Raw genomic sequence first — 22,452 nt, 5'->3', positions numbered from 1 at the left:
ATACCAAAAAGGAGAGAAGGGTATGTGCATTTAGGTGGCACAAGGCATGGGCCTTTTGAGCTTGAGTAAGAGGGTCGACTTCCACAAGAAAAGCAAGCCAAGTAGCCCTATCTGTTAAGGCATTACCTTCTGCTAAGGGACCGGGCAGAACAGAGTTAGCACGAATGTGTCCTATAAAGAAAGGGAACTGTCTAGAGTGAATCCAACTTTGAATTGAGACAAAAAGAGGTGAAGCATTGGTAGTGGGCTTTATATAGGGTACTGTTTCTAAGAGGGGAATGGACTGAGTGATACAGGCACTAGCTGTATTAAGGTTGAAAGGGGTGTCAGGAAGATGTATAAAGACTTGGAGTACAGTGAAGAGTTCCACTAGGTTGCCCTGATGGATATGGAGAGTAAAGGGATAAGGTTTTGTTATTTAAAGTAAAGGAAGCACCTCTGTTTGATGATCCATCAGTGAAAACTAAGGTCACTTGGGGGAGGGGCTGAGATGAAGTGATAGTTGGGAAGACTAGAGTCTGGGTTCTTAAGAACTGAATGAGGCAATTGCTGGGTAATGACTGTTAAAAGTGCCCTGAAAAGTAACACAGGAAATGGCCCAGTGGTCATCATTTTGTATCATCCAAATAATTTGAGAGGAGAAGGAGGGGAGTATAATTTTATCAGGGATTTGCCAAATATTTTACGACCTTGATCATGGCTGACCCTAATTAGCTGAGCAATACAGTAGGTATAGGGGGTAAGGATATTGGGGGTGGCCAACAAATTCACTGTAGGGTTCCTGGGGACCCTATTGTACCTTAGACAGTGAAGTAATTGTGAACCCCTTGGATGTGAGGATCTGCCAGGTGCATCAGGCAGACTATTGAACTTGATTAAGCAACCCAGGAGGAAATTGTACCTGTACCTCATTGGTGTCATAAGGAGGCTGTCTCAGTTGCTCTTGAACATTCCAAGTTCTGGATTTGCCATGAGCCGCAATGTTACGATGGGTGAAATCACTACATCTGTCAAAGAAATCTGCTTTCCAGAGCAAGTAGTCACACTGAAAGTGGGTAGCTTTAGTAAGAGAGTGTCAATCATTGGTAGTAAGGCAATCACCACTCAGAGATTCTAAAAGTGAAAGTGTAAAAGGAGTGGTAGGACCATAAGCGGCAATGGCACTTTCTTCATATGTTTAAATTTTAAGTGTCAATAATGCTGACCAGGAGTGGTAGCATCAGAGGGCCAGGGCCATCCCCAGCATCTCCGCTGTGTTCATCTTCCCCAGAAAGGTCAGACATATCATCACCAACAGCCATGGGAAGAGGAGTGGCAGGAGCATCAGAAAAAGACTAAGTTACAATGTGTGCCTCTCCATAATAAGAGGAGGGATTATCTGCGGCCTGTGTGTGGGAGTGAGTGACAGGATAAGCATGAAGAGTGGTGGCTTTAGAGGCCTTGTGAGGGGGCCCCAAGGGACAGCTAAGGGTGAATTCTAAATCTTTATGTTCACAAAGAAGCTGTGCATGTTCCTTTTTTCTTGAAGCAAGTTTTTTAAAGGCTGAGTTTCCCATGTTAACAACTGTGGCCTGTTGAGCAAGGTCCTTGACATTAGACTCGTCAGCCAAGGCAGAAGCATAAAAGGGTGTGGAAACTTCATAAGGTGGTGGCCCAGGCTGGGAAGGCTGAGCAGGTGGCCTGACTCAATTATGATACTGAGTGGCCTGTTCCTCAAGATCAACCTCCTGTTCAGAAGAAACAGGAGTATTGTCAGTAGAGGGCTGTTGGAAACCCATTAAGATAGGATAAATTGACTTTGGAGAGGGAGAGTGTGAAGGGTTGAGGTCCACGACTTCTTTACCACTATCAGGCATTGAAATAGAAAACAAAGGGCATTTAGAAGGTATAGGGGAAGGGAGGGGAAAGGAGTCTATCTTTTACTATTATATTTAAGATATTGCTTTGAAGCATGAACAACCTCATTAACGTATGGTTGGAAATGATAGACCTGAATAATACCATTAATGAGATTCCAGTAAGATATGTCTGGCAGTCACTGGGAGCTTTGTGTGCCCAATGGACCTGTAATAATCATGATGGCAATCCCCCACCCGTTGCCAGCGTTTTTTGTCCACAGTGCCTTCTTGGAGTAACCAAAGGTAAATATGATCGAGAAAGAGAAAAACTTTTACTAAGTCCTTTTTCTTTACCCACGTTCCTCATGCCTTGAAGGAGGTTTTGAGTCCCTTAATAAATAATTCATGTTTGATGAGTGACTGTCCCTATGTGTGTCACCATTGCTTACCTTAGACGATCTGTCTCACAAGTAGGGAAGTCGTGGAGGTGCAGGTTGACCTGTCTGACGGGCGGATATTCTGTGGCAATGTGAATCGATCTGTCTCACTGGCATGGAGTCTGTGGCAATTAAGGAAGGGTGACCGGCCAGTCCAGAAGGGCAATGGACAGGTGAGTGCTCTGTTTCCTCAAGCCCCAGACGTTGGGCGCCACTTGCTCCAACCAGCAGGTGTTCAACTGAAGCTTGGGAGGAGAATCATCTGAATGAGGGACAGAACACAAGACACAAAGAAGGAGAGGAAGTCTGAATGCTGATCAACCTCTCAAACTTTTATTTTTCAGGCAGCAGTTTATATAAGGCAGGAGACAGGGAAGCATACTGCTATGGTAACCCAGCTGCAGGTTATCTCAAGACATGGGGAATTTCAAGCAGGGCCATAACATTCTGCCACACAGGATATCTTGCTCTAGCTTTATCTATCTTTAGTCTAACTGCTAAACCACAACATGGTTGTTCCATCTTTATCTATCTTTAGGCTAACTGCTGAATCACAACAGGGTCAGCTGATTTCTGGTAAAAGGCAAGTTCTCAGAGAAACAGTAACTTAGAGGTACAGGCTTGGACCAGATGGCCAGACCCTGGTTGTTTAACTAATGGCCCCCAGCACTCATCAAGTTAGCCTGCATCCCCTTCCTCTACGTATAGAGCAGGGCTGGAGATAGAGTTGGCAAAATACTTCCTGTGAAAGAGCAAGTGTGATTCCTCCAACTCACATACAAAACATTAGGCATGGTGGTCTGTGCCTTGACTCCAATTTTAAGGAAGCAGAGATAGGCAGTTACTGGGGATTATCAGCCAGCAGCCTAATAACGTTTCCAACTTAAGGTGTAGTAAGAGATGCTGTCTTAGTCATTATCTATTTTGATTTGTAAGATTTGGCACCTGGAATGCCATTTTGCTCCCATATGCCCATGCTTGTGCAGTACACACTTGTATTCCTGCACACATGTAAATATGCACACAGAAACATTGCATGAACTTTCCCTACTCAGAAAAAGAGCCACAGTATCTTATTGTGGGATGTATGTCTTAGGTCTCCATGAAGTCCTGAGGTGCCTTTTTTGAGCAATATTTTATCCTATTCATCTCTTAGACCACTGTAATTTCTTTCATATATTCTCAAAATTCTACATTATGGGTGATTCAATTTTGTCTCTTCAACAACAACAACAACAATAGCAGCAGGAGCAACAACAACAACAACAAAAATCAGGGACACCTTACCCATATTCTTTTTTCCCTAATGGCTCATGGCAGCTTCATGAGGCCTGGGCCACAGTCTTACCTGCTACTTTTGACAATTCATGCTCAGATGGTTGGCTTAGGCAACTGTCAGTGGCTTTCCAACACCGGAGGCTGCACACCCTCAGGAGGACCTTGACTTACAAACTCTTATGCCAAAACTGGGTACGAACATCACAGAACCTTCCCATTTACTCTCCTACTTTCTCCTCTCTATACAACTATCTGGGACCCCATTCTACCTAAAAAATCAGCTACTTTGCTCTTTCCCTGGACCGGAAAATCAGATATCTCTCTGCCGCATGTCCATTGCTGCACTCCTCCCAAGAATGCCAGACTTCTTGATAAGCTACCCACACCTCCACCAATCTCCTCCATGAGCCCTAAACTTCTGGGGTTGCAACGTACATTTTTCCTCTGATTAGACTCCAAGTTCCAAGAATGCATGCTTATAATCTCAGATAGTCTATTTTGATTCCAAGAGAGGCCCAGAGTTCTGATCCTTACTGGGCCCTTCATGGCTCCCATTTGTTCCACTGTACCACCATGGCTGCAGCCACTGTCTCCTACTCTGGCCAGGACCAGGCCAAAAAGGGTCAGTGGGGAGCCTGCCACCACCACCTCAGCTGTGCTTCCCAGGTGGCAGAGCCACTACATAGCGTTCTAAGGAACTTTGCTCCACTGCTTGCGCCCTGCTACAATTTTTAAAAATTTGCCACCTGTTCTCTTTGCTGGCCATGTGGCTAGTCACCATCTTTGTTATGGGAGACCACATCGCTACCCTCTAAGGACAACTGTAAGTAGCCATCATCTTTGTTAAGGGCAACTACATGCTCTTGTCCCACCCCCTTCCCATTGCAGATATGCTGACAATTGAGTATATATGCTCATCCGATCAGCCTAGTTTTGCTGTTTAATACACATGCATTTAAAAAAATTATGTGAGTGTTTATTGGCTACATAATACTTTCTTTGCTATGTTTTCATTTATGCCTTTTCTAATTTCTAAACAAGTAAATAAATGCTATTTCTCCTGTCACCAGCTAACCTGTATCCAACTAGGCTTCCTGGCTAATGGGTTTGATACGGTTTTTTAAGTTATTCTATATTGTTCTACTGAACTAACATCACTTGTTTACAATATTAGGTTTTCAATCATTTCCTTAAACCATGTTTAGCATAAATTCTAAATGTGATATAATTAGCTGTACAAAAACTGTTCTGCTCTCTTTTATGGACTATATTTTTGGATTTCACTTGTGTTTTTAATGTTCCAACTTGAGAGATAAACTATAAACAAAGTTGTCTATTTAAATATCTTCAAGATGGATAAGACTGTGGTCTCATTGCCATTTTAATTAAAAGGCTGAAGATGAGTCCAGAGCCACATGTAAGGACTGGTAAATCTTTAAAACAGAAACAAAAAAAAAAAAAGCCTTCCTGAGAGGCTGAAACTACCTCAAGCCTTAGTTACTACCCCAGAAAAAAGTAGATGTATGCATGCTCCTTCCTACAGGGGTCCAGCATGAGCCCACTCTGCCAGAGACCTGTTTCAGATACAGGAAAAAGGAGACACCGGTCTCACAGCTGCTACAAACAGAATGGGACACTGGTCCCACAGCCTAACCTGGCCTATGGATGTCATTGCTCACATGCAAGGCATGTTCTCTGTGCCTAGTCACTGGGGGTTTAACCAGCACAAGAGCTGTGGACATGTCCAGCCTTCAAGCTCCTTGACCTGGCAGAATACAGATGTCTCTTAAATTCAACAGCCTCACCATCCAGGGTAACTCTACAGGTCTGTGTTAAGTTCATACTTCGGTTACATAGTCTCATTGCCAGTTTCAATCATGGGAAACTTCAGGTACCTTCCCAACATCTTCATATACAGGAGACCAAATTTTTTTTTCTTTTTTTTTTTTTTATTAATTTATTCTTGTTACATCTCAATGTTTATCCCGTCCCTTGTATCCTCCCATTCCTCCCCCCCCATTTTCCCATTATTCCCCTCCCCTATGACTGTTCCTGAGGGGGATTACGTCCCCCTATATATTCTCATAGGGTATCAAGTCTCTTCTTGGCTACTTGCTGTCCTTCCTCTGAGTGCCACCAGGTCTCCCCCTCCAGGGGACATGGTCAAATGCTTCATTGCTGGTGGGAATGCAAACTAGTACAGCCACTTTGGAAATCTATCTGGTGCTATCTCAGAAAAATGGGAATAGGGCTTCCTCAAGACCCAGCTATTCCACTCCTTGGAATATACCCAGAAGATGCTCCAGCACAGAACAAGAAAATTTGCTCAACCATGTTCATAGCAGCCTTATTCATAATAGCCAGAACATGGAAACAGCCTAAGTGTCCCTCAGTAGAAGAGTGGATAAAGAAACTGTGGTACATATACACTATGGAATACTACTCAGCTATTAAAAACAAGGAATTCCCGAAATTTGTGGATAAATGGATTGAGCTAGAAATGATCATAATGAGTGAGTTAACCCAGAAGCAGGAGACCAAATTTTAACTGTCAATTTCACCTATTGATTAAAGCATCCAAAAAGGTGTTTAAAGGATGTGTTTTAATTGGAGGTCTATGTGTAAAAAAATGCAACTGGACCCATATTTGTCACCTTGCACAAAACTCAAATCTAAGGATTAAAGACCTCAACATAAAACCAGAGACACTAAGTCACTTAGAAAAAAAAGTGGGGAAGAGCCTGGAACTATATTGGCACAGGAGACAACTTCCTGAACAGAACACCAACAGCCCAGGCCTTAATGTCAACCATTAATAAATGGGACATCATGAGGCTGAGAAGCTTCTGTAAGGCAGGAGACACTGTCAAGAGAACAAAGCGACAGCCTACAGACTGGGAAAAAATCTTCACCAACCCTAATATCCAAAATATATAAAGAACTCAAGAAATTAAACACCACCAAACCGAATAACCCAATTGAGAAATGGGGCTTGGAACTAAACAGAGAATTCTCAACAGAGGAATATCAAATGGCTGAGAAACACTTAAAGAAATGCTCAACCTCCTTAGTCATCAGGGAAATGTAAATCAAAACAACTCTGAAATTTCATCTTACAGCCATCAGAATGGCTAAGATCAAAACTTCAAGTGAGACCACATGCTGGCGTGGATGTGGAGCGAGAGAGGAACAGCTGGTGGGAATGCAAACTAGTACAGCCACTTTGGAAATCTATCGGGTGCTTTCTCCGAAAAGTGGGAATAGGGCTTCCTCAAGACCCAGCTATTCCACTCCGTGGAATATACCCAGAAGATATTCCAGCAAACAACAAGAAACTTTGCTCAACCATGTTCATAGCAGCCTTACTCATAATAGCCAGAACATGGAAACAACCTAAATGTCCCTCAGTAGAAGAATGGATAAAGAAACTGTGGTACATATACACTATGGAATACTACTCAGCTATTAAAAACAAGGAATTCCTGAAATTTGTGGACAAATGGATTGAGCAAGAAATGATCATAATGAGTGAGTTATCCCAGAAGCAGAAAGACTCAAATGATATATACTCACTTATATCTGCATACTAGGCCAGGGGGCATGTCCCATGAAAGTCTTCACTTACCAGGAAACTGGGACAGAGGGGAGGACATCTTATTGCAACTCTAGATGAGAGAAGCATGGGAGAATAGCAAAATAGAAGGATCCAGAGGGTCCTAGAAACGTACAAGAAGAATATTATGATAGGCAGATTTGGGCCCAGGGGTCCTGCTCAAACCAAGGCACCAGCCAAGGACAATACAGGCAGTTAATTTTAAACCCCTATCCAGATCTATCCAATGGACAGAACATTCTCCACAGTTGAGTGGAGAGTGGGGTATGACTTCATGAATTCTGGTGCCTCATATTTGACCATGTCCCCTGGAGGGGGAGACCTGGTGGCACTCAGAGGAAAGATAGCATGTTACCAAGAAGAGACTTGATACCCTATGAGCATATACAGGAGGAGGAAATCCCCCTCAGAAACAGTTATAGGGGAGGGGAATAAGGGGTAAATGGGAGGGAGGGAAGAATGGGAGGCTACAAGGGATGGGATAAACATTGAGATGTAACAAGAATAAATTAATAAAAAATTAAAAAAAAAAAAGGAAATTTTCTTTCTGAGTTAGTAACTTTGTCTTCTGCCCACATATGTATTCCAGTACCCTGCCAGATGGTATATCTGGGAAACAGTCAAAACAGCTACCCAAAAGTGTTCCCATGCAAATTCAGAAATCATGCCAGCTGGACCTGCATTGCTCCTCCTAGCTGGACCTGCATTGCCCTTCACAGCTGCAGATGTTCTGAGACCATGGACAACAAAAGCAACAGCCTATTCTTCCAGAACCTGGCCAACATTTCAGCCTTGTAAATCCCTTATCACAGCCCTATTGTCAGCAGGAAGCAGTTAAGACAATTACTTCAGCCCTTGTCCATTTACAAAAGACTGAAATGGTGTACTCCAGGTTCCCCCAGCACTCTTCAGTCCGTATCTGCTACAGGACATGGCTGATATAGCCTGCCCTCTACTGTAAACTTTCATGACATAACTTTTCCTTCCTCTTCATGATAAAATTTGAACATTTTGTGGCTATTGCTTTTTTATATCTCTTTTCTCCATTACCTACATTTATATACTTCAGCTTACCTTATATAAACACAATTCAACATTCCTCATTTTTAAATATAGGCAAAAGATTCTGCTACATTTTGCCTACCTGTGATATCACTGTTTACCTGCCATGGGGGCATGGTCCTGCCCAGGGCCATATAAAAAAAACAGACCCTCCATGTGTCTCTCTCTTTCACCCTATTTCTCTCTCTACCTCTCTACTATCCTGTCTTCCTTACCTCTCCTCTCCCTCAGGGGTACCTCCCTCCCCCTTTTTCTTCCCCCATCATGTTCTTCTAATAAACTCTGTATATCTTAATGTCTGCCTGATACCTTGTATCCTAACAACTGCCATTCATCTTTAATTTTTATATATAACACCTATCATTTGAACAGGGCCACAAAACAGACTCAGGAGTTTAGATGGAACTGTAAAGGGATGTGTGCATTATATGTAAAGGACAAAACCATAAAACAATGGGCAGAAGGGTAGGCTACACCTCATCCCTACAATGTTTTACATAAGGGATAGAGCTAGGGAGTTTCCATCAATCAGGATAGGAATAGTTTCCTGGGCCTGGGACCATGAACTTAACTTGACCCTTTCAGCAAGATTGAGTTTTGCCTGAGAGGTATGGATCTGACAACTGTTTCCTTACAGATTGTTCCAGAGATGTCTGGACCCAGGCAACTATTTACTTACAACAGAAGCATATCAGTCATTGGGAAGTCCCCAGGTCCCCTAGGGAATGGGATCTTGAGCTTAGTTTCTTGGTATGATTAAATAGAATATTAAATAAATAGTAGTATTTAGAATGAGTTTCTTCTGCTGATGATAGCATATATTGAAAATACTTTGAGAACACTGTTCCATCCTTTCACTCATTCCTAAGACACACTTTCCTTTAATCCCTTGAATTTCCTAAAAGCTATACTGTACTTGCCATATGAAGTATATCATGCTCAAAAAAGGACCAAGGTCAAAGATAATGAGAAAAAAGACAGAGCTGTGCATCAAGTGACACACTTTCTTTGTTTTTCATAGTACAGTCACTAAATCCCATTTCTGTGAAGAATCAGGAACAAGGTGAAGACCAAGAGCACTTTAATTCATATGAGAAAGGATTTTTCTAGAGTTTTAGGATTTTGCACATGTTTATTTCAGCCTGTGGAAACCAGAGCAAATTGCTTGTATAAGACATTAGGAAGCTAGAGTAACTGTGATGGGAGGATGGATCAGTAGGTAAAGAATTTGCCCTGTGTTTACAAAAACTAGAGATTGAGTCCCAGGTTCTGCATTCTAAAAATCCAGGAGTGGTGTTTAATGCTTGTAATCCCAAAATTCAGAAAGAAGACATAGGTATATACCTGGGGCCTTTTGACTGCTAGGTGAGTTCCAGGCTAGTGAGAGACCCTGCATTAAAGAAAAAAATTGGGAGTAAGGAACAATACCCGGTTGAACTCTAGTACAACACACATGAATACACACAGATACACACACACACACACACACAGAGTCATACACACAGTCACATACACTGGCATACACACATGTACAAATACAGGCATACACAAAGGCACACACACACACACATGCACACATACCTACATATACATATTGTCACACAGACACACACACAAATACCACAGAAACAATCGAAGAATCAATTCATGGTTTTAATGTTGCACTAATATTTTCCATGCTGAGTCTGTAATTTTGTCAAGTTCACCTACCAAAATTTGTTTCGCTTAAAAAAGTCAGAGAGTTAAACAGCTAAATAAGTCCTCTTCATTTTTAAATTATGTACACTAATTTAGAATAAAATAGAGTTACTTTATTATTTGATTTTGAGCATGTTTCATATGCTAATATTGTAAAAATCATCTATATTTAAATGAACAGATATTTATTTCATTTGAGGATTTGAGTTAAAAGAAAATCATTAATATTACATTACAAATAAAATCTCTCGTAATCTCACATATGATCTTCACAATTCTTTCAGTGCTGACATCTTAAACTTTTAACCAGAAGCCGAGTAAAGGAACAACTTTATCTTCCAAATGACCATGAAGTGAACTATCCACAAGAAACTGCCAAGAAGTCTTAAATCTAAAGACACCTCACTGGGTTTGTCTTCAGAGTTAAGACGTTCAGTGAAAAGATGTGTTTATGCTTCAGTTACTAGGAGAACTGTATGTCAGTCAAAAGCATTGAGGAATGTCTGATGTTAGCAGGGAGAGGTCAAGGCATTCAATCACAAGCAAAGAGAATTCTCTAAAACAAGGCATCCCACAGGTGATGATGTGCACACTGCCACAAAGAGTCTTTTCAGGACACGAATGAAGGACAGATGCTAAAGTGCTACACTGTAGGATGCAGAGTTACTGGAAGCCTTTTTTCGTATCTACAGAAAGACACACAGTGACATATTTTCTTCATTTGGTTACCCTAAGAGCATTATGTAGTTTATAAAAGATAAAGTGTTGAAAATGCTGAAATTAAAAAGGTTTAAAGTTTCACAGTAAAAATTAGTATTGGATTTAATGATGCAATTTTATCTGCTTTAATAATATTTTATATTCTAAGCTTTTTAGCTCCTCTACATATATATATATATATATATATATATATATATATATATATATATATATATATATATATATATATATATATATATAATTTGGGTACTTTTACTAATAATCTGTGAGAAAGTTGCACAAATACTTTTGAATTTTTATTGTGTATATGAGAAATACAATGATATAATGGTAACTGACTCAATAACTGGGTATTTCTTGATTCTTCTGTAAAATGTAGACATTTGAAATTGTTCTGAAAGCAATTTTGAACTTCTAATTGTTAAGCATGTATTATTTCTAATCTATAAAATAACAGGACAGAAGATTGTGATCATATTCCTCTTTGACAAGTATTTGGTGATGGAGAACTGGTTTGCTATATTTCCATCCTGTTTTGATGAACATTGTGGGTGGAAAGTCTTGTCACAGAGGTACAATTTTCATTATCCCAGCACAGAAATAAGCCATGCTCTAAAAGCACTAAGCATTTTACAGTTAAAATTTCTGTATCTGGACTCATTTTGTTCCCTTTAATTGTGTTCATCCCCTTTTCCCCAAACTGTATGGTTTTCACATGTTATTTGCAGTTCTCATAACACGCAAGCTAAAACTTACTATCTAAAATCAGACTACTGCTTGAATCCAATAATGCCTTGGAATTTCCTCTATCAGGTTAATTTTCCTTTTTTTTTTTTTTTTTTTTACTAATTTTCCTCATTCAGATATCTCAAGACAACAGTAGATTGTAGCTAAATTCTTTGCTGGAAAACACCATAAATTTTGTGTTTTCTAACTTCTGATATAGTACTTCATTCCATGTGTAACCCCATGGGAACTATTCTTACTGGTCACATTTTTAGTGGTATTCTTGTCTTTGGAACACTTTGACTATTAAACTCTTCTTAAAACAATCTATGTTTTCTCCAAGTCACATCTGCTCTAATTCACCACCCAAATCAATTACAATGATCTGAGAGTCATGTTGTCAAGTCTAACATAGGAAAAGCTCCACTTCTCTGGGTCCCATTTTGGTGTTAGTTCCTTTGCTCATTTCTGTGGCAAAACACTTGATTAAAAAAAAGTTTAAGAAAACAATAGATTATTCATGACATTAGGGTGATTTCAGGCCATCATTTTTGCAAAGTAGAGGCAAATTCACAGTACTGACTTGCTATGTGAAAGGATCTTTCTTATTTTCAGAATTTACAAGTCTGTTGCTCAAAACATGACATTCTTGGTTTCATGTTTTTGCTTTTCAGGGGTAATGTGGACAAGGAAAAATTGGTCCTACATGTCTCATAAGAAAACTAGACATCATGGCAAACCTTTCAGAATCATCCCTGACTTTTTACCAGAGATTATTAAAGTCAGAAGAGCCTGGGAAGAGGTATTGTAAACTCTAAGTGACCACAGATTCCTGACCAGACTAATATATCCAGCAAAATATTCAATAATTGTACATGGAAAAAACAAGATATTCTACAATAAAACAATTTTAAACAGTACCTAACCACAAATCTAGCCCTAGAAAAGATAGTAGAAATAAATCTACAACCCAACGAGGATAACTACACCGAGGAAAACACAGGTTATAGAGAACTTCACTTTAACCAAAAAAATAAAACAAACAAAAACAGACAACAAACACATTAATATCAAGCAAACATCAAAACAAAAGGACCAAACAGTCACTGTTCATTAATCTCTCTCAATACCAGTGGACTCAGCTCTCCAATAAAAAGACAAAGACTAATTGAATGGATGCATGAACAAGACCCTACATTCTTCTGGATTCAAGAAATACATGTCAGTCACACATTACCTCAGGAATAAAAGATGGGACAAGTTCTTTTTAGTAAGTGGATACAAGAAGCAAGCTGGAGTAACCATACTAGTATATAATAAAATATGCTTTAAAACAAAATTAATCCTAGGAGATGAGGAAGGATACTTCATACTCATCAAGAAAAAGCTCAACAAAGATGATAGCACAATTCTGAATATCTATGCCCCAAATACAAAGGGACCCACATTTGTAAAACCAATATTAATAAAGATTAAATCTCACATAGATCCCAATACCCTAATAGTAAGAGATTTCAACACCTCTATTACCAAAGGATAGGTCAACAAAACATAATCTAAACTGAGAAATGATGATACTAGCAGATGTCTTCAGTGAAACGGAGCTAACAAATACCTTCAGAACTTTTCAAGTGAACACAAAAGATTATAACTTCTTCTCATCACTTCATAGAACCTTCTCCAAAATTAACTATATAATAGGTCACAAAGCAAGTCTCAAAAAATATAAAAAGATTGAAATAATACATTGCACCCTATCAGACCAGCATGAAGTAAATCAGGGCCTCAACAACAACAGGAATAACAAAATACTACACACGTAAGGAAAATGGACAACTCTCTTCTTAGTGACAACTGGGTCAGGGAAGAAATAAAGAAATTAGAGACTTCATAAAAACCAAAGAAAATAAAAGAACAACATACACAAATTTATGGCACAGATTGAAAGCAGTGCTGAGAGGAAAGTTCATAGCACTAAGTTTCTTCCTAAAGAGATTAGAAAGATCTTACACAGATAAAGAAATGATATATCTGGAAACCCTAGAAAAACACCTGGAGAAGTAGATGCCTAGAAATAATGTCCCTGAAGGCTGAAATAATTAAAATAGAAACAAAGAGAAAAATTCATACAATCAACAATACCAAAAGCTGGTTCTTTGTGAAAATCAATATGCTAGACAAACTCTTAACCAAACTAAGTAAAATGCAGAGAGACATTATCTAAATCAATAACATCAGAATGAAAAGGGAGACATAACAACAAACACAGAAGAAACCCAAAGAATCATTAAAAGCCTATATGCCACAAAGATTTTAAATCTAAATGAAACCAACAATTTTCTTGATAGATTGCACTTGCCAAAGATGAATCAAGATAAGTTAATCAACTTAAATAATCCTATTTTTCCTGCAGAAACAAAAGCAGACATTAAAATCTCCCAACAGCAACAGCAATACAACCCCAGAGCCATGTGGTTTCAGGCATAATTCTATCAGATCTTCAAAGAGGAACTAATTATGATACTCTTCCAATTACTACACAAAACAGAAATGAAAGGAACCTTACCAAACTAATTATGAGACTACAATCACCTTGATACCTAAACCACACAAAGACCCAACAAAGAAAGAATTTCAGACCAATTTCTCTTATGAGCATTGATGTGAAAACTAAATAAAATGCTTGCAAACCATTTCAAAAATATCATTCACCATTACCATGTAAGCTTCATCCCACTTATGCAGGGAGGGTACAATATAGTGAAATACATCATATAAACAAACTGAGAGAAAAAGCATAAGTATCTCTTTAGATGCAAAAAAGGCATTTGAAAAAATCCAACATCTGTTCGTCTTTGAAGTCTTGGAAAGAAAGAGATACAAGTCACATACCTAAACATAATAAAATCCATATACATTAAGCCTTTAGCCAACATTAAACTAAGTGGAGAGAAACTCAAAGAAATTCCACTAAAATCAGGGAGCAGACAAGGCTGCCCACTCTCCATACCTCTTCAATTTTGTACTTGAAATTCTAACTAGAGCAATAAGACGAAAAAGGTATAATAAGGAAAATCATATCAGAAAGGAAGAAGTTAAAGTATCACTCTTTGTACAATACATGAGAGTTTGCATAAATGACGCCTAAATTTCCAGCAGAGAACTATAGTTCATAAACACCTTCAGGAAAGTGGCTGGATAAAAGACTAATCGAAAAAAATAATTTTCTAAAATGGTCTGAAAAAATAAGTAGGGAAACTACAGGCTTCACAATAGCCACAAATAATATAAAGTAAATTTATGTAATTTTAATAAAACAAATGAAACATTTATATGAAAAAAACCTTCAAGTCTCTAAAGAAAGAAATTGAAGAAGGTATCAGAATATGGAAGGATCTCCCATGCTCATGACCTGGGAGGATCAACTTAGTAAAAATGGCCATCTTACCAAAAGCAATCTGCAGATTCAGTGTTATTACAATGAAAACACCTATACTATTCTTTGCAGATCGTGAAAGATCAATTCTCTACTTCATAAGCAACAACAACAAAAATAACTAAAATTGTGAAAAAGCCTTGAACTCACTGGCATCGGAGACAACTTTCTGAAGAGAATGCCAACAGCTCAGCCTACAAGGTCCAAAATTGATAAATGGGACTTTGTGAAACTGTCATCAGAACAAAATGAGAGCCTACAGAGTAGGAAAGTATCTTCACCAAATCTACATCCAGCAAAACTCTATTATTCAAAATATGTAAAGAACTCAGAAAATGAAATGCATCAGATTAAATCATCCAATTAAAAAATGGGGTAGAGAACTATACAAAGAATTCTCAACAGAGTAATAACAAATGGCTGAAAAACATTTAAGGAAATGCTCAAAGTTATTTTTTAAAATTTTTTACAAATTTATTCTTGTTACATCTCAATGGTTATCCCATCCCTTGTATCCTCCCATTTTTTCCTCCCTCCCATTTTCCCCTTATTCCCCTCCCCCTGTATATGCTCATAGGGTATCAAGTCTCTTCTTGGTAACCTGCTATCCTTCCTCTAAGTGCCACCAGGTCTCCCCCTCCAGGGGACATGGTCAAATATTAGTCATAAGAGAAATGCTATCAAAATGATTTGAATATTTCTTACACACATCAGAATTGTTATGATAAAAATCCTAACTGACATCATATGTTTGATAGGCTATGTAGAAAGTGGAACACTCCTCTATTGCTGATGGGAGTGCAAACATGTACAAACATTTTTTGAAATCTGTCTGGCGAGTTCTCAGAAAATCAGGAATAGGGCTACCTTAAGACCCAGCTGTACAACTTCTGGGCACATACTCAAAAGATGCTTCAGCACACAACAAGCACATTTGACCAACTATGTTCATAGCAGATTCATTTGTAATAGCTAGAATCTGGAAACAATCTAAATGTCCCTTAACTGAAAAATGAATAAAGAAACGGTGGTACATTTACAGAATGGAATACTACTCCATTATTAAAAATAAGGAAATCTTGATATTTGAGGAAAATAGATGTAATTTGAAATGATCATCCTAAGTGAGGTAACTCAGACCCAGAAATAGCTGCATGGTATATGCTCACTTATATAATTATATGTCATCATAGTATCTAATTCCTCTGGGATAATCCACCCAGCAAGAGGTCAAGACAAATGCTGGGACTCACTGTTAGTCTCTGGATAAGAGTTGTATTGGAGAGTAATAGGATGGAAGGACCCAGAGGGTACAGAAGCCTCACCAGAACATCATCAAGACTGGATGATCTGGACCAATGAGGGCCTGAACAAACTGTTGCACAAAATAAGGGCAATACAGGCAGTAAACTTAGACCCCTAGTTTAGATAAAGCAAATGGACAGCTCATTCTCTACATTTGTGTGAAGTGTGGAGACTGCCTCTGACATGATTTCTGGTGCACCCAGCTTGATCACTTCCCTTTGGTGAGGGGTCTTGGCAGGTACACAGAAGAAGGAGAAGCAGGCTATTTGGATGTGCCTTGATAGGCTGTGGTCACATGGTGTGGGAAGAGGTCCCCTCTGTCAGATATCTAGCGAAGTGGAACAAGGCAGACAAAGGAAGGAAAGTGGAAACAAAAAGATAGAATAGAGGGGATAACAATCAAGATGCAATATGAATAAATTATTACAAATTAAAATTAAGAGAAAAGAAAAGACACTTTGTGTTTTATGAAATAATAGATTGTGTCTTTCTTAACATTTTCTACATATTTGTCATAAAAGAAAATGTCTGATTGGGGGTTCATGAATTCAGAGTATTATAGTTCATGTTTGCAAACCAAAGACATAGAAAAAGAAGTAGTTTAGAACTCCCTTCTTGATCCACAAATTTTAAAGAGGGGGGGGCACACTTGGAATGACAGGAGTCTTTTAAAACATGAGTTCCCAACCACGGTGACACACTGTCCCCCAACAAATTTATACATCCAATAACTCCACAATAACCCCAGCAAGTGGTGAACAAACTTTCACACATTAGCCTTCTCACCTCACTTTCATTTGAACCACCATGATCTGATGTTCTCTATAGGCTTGTGGCTGTGTCATAAAGCAACATATGTCTACTTAAACATCAAAGCCCCATAGTCTTTGACAGTTTCTACACTGCTTAAAAGCCCGAAACTGATAGCTTTTATGAGAATCAGTGCAGTGTCTTAATTTTAACCCATGTAAAATAAAATTTAAAAAATTCAAACCACATATTTTCCAAATTCAGTGTCATGGAATACACACACTATCATTTAAAGAGAAATATTAGCACAGTGAGTAAATACTGAACTAAAGGAAGACTAAACCCTGCCAGATAAACTCTGAGTTCTGTAGCTCAATATGTAATGTCATAGTGCTTCGATTACACTGTCCTTCAGGTTTGCTGACAACAAAACATTTCCTTCCATTGTTTCCACTCTAAAACCGTCGTTAGAAGAAGTTTCATGACTCTGGCCTCTTCAACATCCTGTAGTCTCCAATATAGTTCAGATTCATTTTCACAACTTTATTCAATTGGCTTTCAGAATGTTCATACTGGGACTCCCTTATTGCCTCCCCCTTAACATCAGAAGATTCCACCACTCATATATTTGTATATACTTCATGACTCTAGATCCATAACTACATGGAGAGCATTTCCAAGTTAGTCAATGTTAGCATGCCTTGAAATCCTCCTCACCAAATTAATTAATCCAATTATTTTCTGGTTTAGCTTCAGGCAGAATTTTAGAACAAGGGCATTAATCAAGCACACTCTTTTCCTTTCTTTTATTTGTTTGGTTATGTTTTATTTCCATTATTTACAATTTATTCATATTACATCTCGATTGTTATCCCCTTGCTTGTATCCTCCCAGACCTACTGTGCCTCCCTCTTGTATGCTATTCCTCCTATATTGCTATGAAAGTGGGGTCCTCCTCCCCTGCATCTGAGTATAACTTATTAGGTCTTATCAGGATAGCCTGCATCCCTTCCTCTATGGGTCTGCAAGACCGCCGCATTACTAGTGATTGATATGATCAAATTGAAGTTACCAGAGTTAAAGTCAGAGGCTGTTCCCACCCCCTACCCCACATAAAGATTGGGCTGTGCATTGGATACTTTTAAAAAGGGTGTCTAGATTCTTTGCATAAATTGTCCTTAGTTGGTGGACCAGTTCATGCAGGTCTCCTTTGTTCCAGATCTGTTGGTTTTGATGGTTTCCTTGTGGAGCTCCTGACCCTCTGAGTGCTTCCACCCACCTACCATTTAATAGGACTCTCATCACTCAAGTTAGTTCCAACTGTGAATCACAGCATCTGTCCTGATGCTCTGTAGTGTGGAGTCTCTCAGGCAACATCTATGTTAGCATAATATTCACTTTTAAGTGAATATTTTTATGTGTGTCATTCTGATTCTGAGTTATATCTTGCTCAGTTGCTAATATTCTTCCTCTTTGAAACCTCTTGAGTTTTGAGTCAGATGTTCATAGTCCATATGGCTGCCATCAGGACTGTCCATAATTACAACATTACACTGCTTTCGAAGGTTAAGGTCCCAAAATCTTCCCCATTCCATCAAATACAGCAGGTCATGTCTGCCACAGCAATGGCCCACATATAGTACCAATTTCTGCCTTATTTATTTTTCTATTGCTTTCATAAAACACCATGGATAGGGCAGTGTTTAAATGAAATCAATTAATTTGGGGCTTATGGTATAAGAGAATTGAAGTCCATGATGGCCGAACAAAAGCATGGTGAAAGGCAAATTTGAGAACTTATATATTGACTCACAAACTAACAGAAGAGTGAGCGAGAGAGAGACAGTATTTTATTTTGTTTTTGAGATATCTTGATTGTCTAGTATGATACTCATACAGGCATGTGACCCCATAACTAGAAAATGCAAACCTGTGTTCTAAATTGTCTATGTTTCCCCTGAAGATCACGTGAGATGATTACTAAGAAAGGAGCACTAATTGGGAGATGTACAGTACAAAGTATTATTTCAATGAACAATTCAAATCCTATGTACCATGTTCTCAAAAGTGCATTTTTGTAATCTGCATAAGTATAAGCTCTTTTTGAACAGTGTAGGGTCATATGTGTAACATTTCCTCTATAAATAAATAGAAAGGTGTAAACATCTTTTTGGTGTTTTTTATGCCTTAGAACTGCAAGCTCATCTTGGTAACAGACATCCAGCCATTCTTTCTTAAGTTTGAAATACAGATAATCAATAAGAACAGTCCATTAACAGAGCATATGTCATGGCAGAGATGCTGTTGCAGAAATACATTCCAGATGAAGCTAATGAGACAATGTGAAAAAGGCAAGAGGGCTGAATTGAACTTGAAACTAATTTGTTTCATTAGTTAGCACAAGACATAAATTGCAGTGTAATGGAATTAATCATTTAAAATGGATTGCTAATTTAGAAGTTATAAAAACATAAACATTTCACTTGGAACTCCTATTTTTCCTCCTCTTATTAGTACATTATTCTTTAAAAGATTTGTTTTTACTTAAAGGAGTAAAGGAGCTAGGTAGGTGGCTCCATAGTTAAGAGTATGTACTGCTCTTGCAGAAAATCTCAGTTCTCTTCCTAGCACATATATTGGGGAGCTCCTAAATACTTTTAATTCCAGGAACAGGAGGCCTAATGCTCTCACCTAGTATTCATAAACATGTGTGCTCAAATATACATACCTATATGCAGATATAAATTCATACATGTAAGTTTGAAAATGTTTTTAACTAAGAAAATGAAGAATAAAGATAATCACAAATTTCATACATATATTTTTGGGAAGAGGAAAGGTATAGCATTCTTTCCAGGTAAAGCCTCCAGGACAGGATGACATCACCAAACACAGAACTTCAGTAGAATAGGAAGGACAGTGCTTGACTACATGGACTACATGATACAAAGGCCATGGAAATCTTCACAAGCATGGTCCAGTATTTGAAAGTAGTTAGCCAGTGAATACTTTGATCTGGCAACACAGAGTGGCAGCCCTGCATACCATGGCTCAATACCTGAATTTGCTTTTATGTTCCTGGTTTTTATCACCTCCATTTGCCTGGCAGAGTTGCACAACTGGAAATGATGTGCACAATGAGTCAGTATTACCTCCAGAGCAGTACACTGCCAATTGGACTTTGAATCACATGCAGGAAATTTTGCAGAGAAGCTTAATGTATTTATTTTAACTCATTTATCTTCCTTGTATTGTGTGCTAATACTTTCTATTCTGTTGCCCTCCTCTAGTTTACTCAATAAATCACACTTTTTTTCTTGTGTAAAAGATAAATTCCTTCAATGTTGGTGATTGGTATGATGCTTTGTATTTTAATGATAATTACTGGCACCTTCCATCCCCCAAGATCTGGTTATACCTCAGATGATCATATTCTCACATACATCATGTGATGCTGTGAAACTTCACTCCCAAGTTATCCCTGGATCATTAATAAAGTTGTTGTCACCTGGGCTGGGCAAAAAAAAAAAAAAAAAAAAAAAAGGCAAAAGTTGGGTTTCTGGCTTTGGGTTCTTAGGATTACTGTGTGCCCTTTTCTGCAGCTTTTTCTTGGATATTGTTGAGCTGTACTCCCTTCTGGCAACAACTCACCAGGCCACATGTGTTACAAAGCTAGTTCCTTGCAAGGACACTTCAAAAGCAAACCCTGAGCCAAAAGGTCTCAAAAGCTGTCTCTTTGAAGAAAAACATATCAATAGTCTCCTGGAAGAAAGCCACAGGAAGTGTTCTGTGAGTGTCTCCTGCTATTCAGGTACCCTTGGTTTAAAAATGCAGAGGTTGGGGTGTTGGAAGACTCAGTCCCCATTTCTTCTTCCATAGCTGCCTGTCCTGTTCTTTCTTTTATCTATAAGCTTAGTGAGTTAAAATCTAGCTCTTCCACTCTTGAGTGTCTTTATTTTAATCAAGTGTTGTAGCTTTTCACAAGTCACAGGCTCCCTTCTTCTGCTGGATGGGACACGGATTCCCATTGTCTCAACACCAGCTGAGCATGGCTACCCTGTGCCCCCTCAATCTGGGGAATCTGGCCAAAACCTCCCTCCTTGCCTAGAAGGCTTTCTTATTAACTCATTCTCAAGACAGAACCTACTTTCGCTAGCCTACAGAAGGCTGAAGAATACTCTATGACCAGAATCACAGGCCAGCATCCTGGAGAAAGGAAGTCACAGATAACATGGTGGGAGATAAGTTTGGATTGAACAAAAAAGGTGAAGAAATAAGACATTGCCTGATGGAAGAGATCCAATACAGCCCATAAAAATTACTGGAAAGTAACATGGGGTGTGTTCCTGGAAAAATTGCTTAGAGGGTTGTTATTTTCTCAAATCTAATGCTTTAAAGCTTATAAGTAAATAATATTCTCATTGGTTCAATTATTTTGGAAGTTAGCATGGTTAAAGAAAAATTGTTGCTTTACTAATTTCTTGCTACAATCCATGGCCCTCCAATTTTTTCCCTCCTACTGTAGTGACTGGGAACCCAGTCTAAAAAAGACTAAATGAATCTGATATAAAAAAAATACTGAAACAAACAAACAAACAACTCTTTTAAGGGACAGAGGCATGATTCAGTGGTTAAGAGCATACAGAAGACCTTAGTTCATATCTAAGTTCCCACACTGGAGAGCTCATTACCACGTGTAGTTCCAGCTTTAGGATATATAATGTCCTCTTCTGGCCTCAGTGAACACTTTCACTTAAGTATACACACACACACACACACACACACACACACACACACACACACATACACACACAATTAAAAATAAAAAATATCTTGAAAAGAAACTTCTAAACATTAAGTCCATTCATAGCCACGTTGAAAGCAATATCTTGTGTTTCTATCTACAGACAATCTATTTTAAAAAATCAATATCTGTGTCACATGTGTTATATTAAGTCAATTCATTAACATTACTATGTGAGGCCTGAAATTCTTACTTGCAACCTTCACTTAAAAATCACCTGGAAAATGTTGCTGAGAAAAGGCTTCCCACAAACCAGATTTTAAAGGTTATAGCTCACAGCTATTAAATTATTCCCTGGGATATAATACGATTAGTTTCAGATCAGATCCAAAGATTCCTGACTACAAATTTATCACTATTGCTACATAGTTAATGATGGATTTTGGGAAATTGCTCTGTATTCTTTTTTTTTATTAATTTATTCTTGTTACATCTCAATGTTTATCCCATCCCTTGTATCCTCCCATTCCTCCCCCCCCCCATTTTCCCATTATTCCCCTCCCCTATGACTGTTCCTGAGGGGGATCACCTCCCCCTATATATTCTCATAGGGTATCAAGTCTCTTCTTGGCTACCTGCTGTCCTTCCTCTGAGTGCCACCAGGTCTCCCCCTCCAGGGGACATGTCAAATGGTATATACTCACTTATATCTGCATACTAGCCCAAGGGGCATGTCCCACGAAAGCCTTCACTTACCAGGAAACTGGGACAGAGGGGAAGGCATCCTATTGGGACTCTAAATGAGAGAAGCATGGGAGAATAGCAAAATAAAAGGATACAGAGGG

This window comes from Acomys russatus, chromosome 6, assembly GCF_903995435.1.
Source record: "Acomys russatus chromosome 6, mAcoRus1.1, whole genome shotgun sequence".
In the NCBI taxonomy this organism is placed as follows: domain Eukaryota; kingdom Metazoa; phylum Chordata; class Mammalia; order Rodentia; family Muridae; genus Acomys; species Acomys russatus.
This window is presented reverse-complemented; position numbering follows the sequence as displayed.